Here is a 1,039-nt window from a genome sequence, read left to right as displayed (position 1 = left end):
GTTTCACTTGTAATTGGGACTACAGCTACTTCTTTAAATATTTCAATAGGTACAAAACTATTCCTGTTAAGAAGCAGTAATCCCTTTGTTTGTTACATATTTTTTTGGTGATATTCAAAATCAATACTTTAACCCTGGCTTTAAATAGAAAAGCAATTTTCCTGTTGTTTGGACTACCTGATGTTCAGACGTCTGCTGTTGCCATAGCTCCCAGGAAGAAGCTGGAACTTACTGGTAGATCCACGGCTGAGCTGGAAACAACCACTTCACCCCTCCCTGTAAACAACCATCCCACATCTCCCTGTGGACGATGCTGCAGGGCTGAGGTAGGAAGAGCTTCAATCTTTTTTCGGGCTTTTTTTTGGTGTCACCCCACAGAGGCTGGTTTGGGGGAGGCTCAGGGGGTTCCTTTTGGCCAGTGTGCCCCTCTGTGACCCATGGCCATGGGGGGCACCCACCACCCAGGGGGGACCCCACCGCCAAGGGGGTCCCGGGGCTGAGGAGAGACCCACCACAGGGCCTGGCTGCTGCCATGGTCCTCATTGAGGGGCCCGATCCAATCCGGGGGGCATCGTGGGGAGCAGCCTGTGGGCAGGGGCAGCCCAGCAGAGCCCAGAAGGGCCTCAGGGGGAGAGAAAAGAGTGGGAAGTGCCTTCCCCATGGGGAAAGGCTGAGGGAGATGGGGCTGTTCAGTCTGGAGAAGGTTGTGTGGAGACCCCACAGCACCCTCCAGGATATGAAGGGGCTCCAGAAGCTGGAGAGGGATTCTTCGGCAGGAACTGTAGTGACAGGACAAGGGGGAGGGGGTTCAAAGTGAAAGTGGGAGAATTCAGGCTGGATATTGGGGAAGAAATTCTTCCCTGGGAGGGTGGTGACGCACTAGCACAGGTTGCTCAGAGAAGGTGTGGCTGCTCCCCGGGAAGTGTTCAAGGCCGGGTTGGACGGGTTTTGGGGCTCCCTGGTCTAGCGGGAGGTGTCCCTGCCCGGGCAGGGGGGGGCACTGGATGACGGCTGCGCTCCCCCCCCTCCCCAACCCCCC

The 1,039-nt window shown here is 56.2% G+C and overlaps 1 protein-coding gene across 1 annotated transcript in view; it reads left to right on the top strand.

The window, feature by feature from the left end:
• Window positions 1–256: 256 nt before the first annotated feature.
• The window catches only part of GPR107 (G protein-coupled receptor 107), a 27,840-nt gene continuing 27,057 nt past the window's right edge, over window positions 257–1,039 (top strand). The window contains exon 1 of the mRNA XM_008642221.2: window positions 257–326. The gene's annotated coding sequence lies outside the window, so the exon portion shown is untranslated. The remainder of the gene's footprint in view (window positions 327–1,039) is intronic.

The sequence above is a fragment of the Corvus brachyrhynchos genome, unplaced genomic scaffold, assembly GCF_000691975.1.
Source record: "Corvus brachyrhynchos isolate BGI_N302 unplaced genomic scaffold, ASM69197v1 scaffold59, whole genome shotgun sequence".
NCBI lineage: Eukaryota > Metazoa > Chordata > Aves > Passeriformes > Corvidae > Corvus > Corvus brachyrhynchos.
The sequence above is the reverse complement of the archived record's forward strand: the minus strand, read 5'-3'. Positions and strand labels throughout refer to the sequence as shown.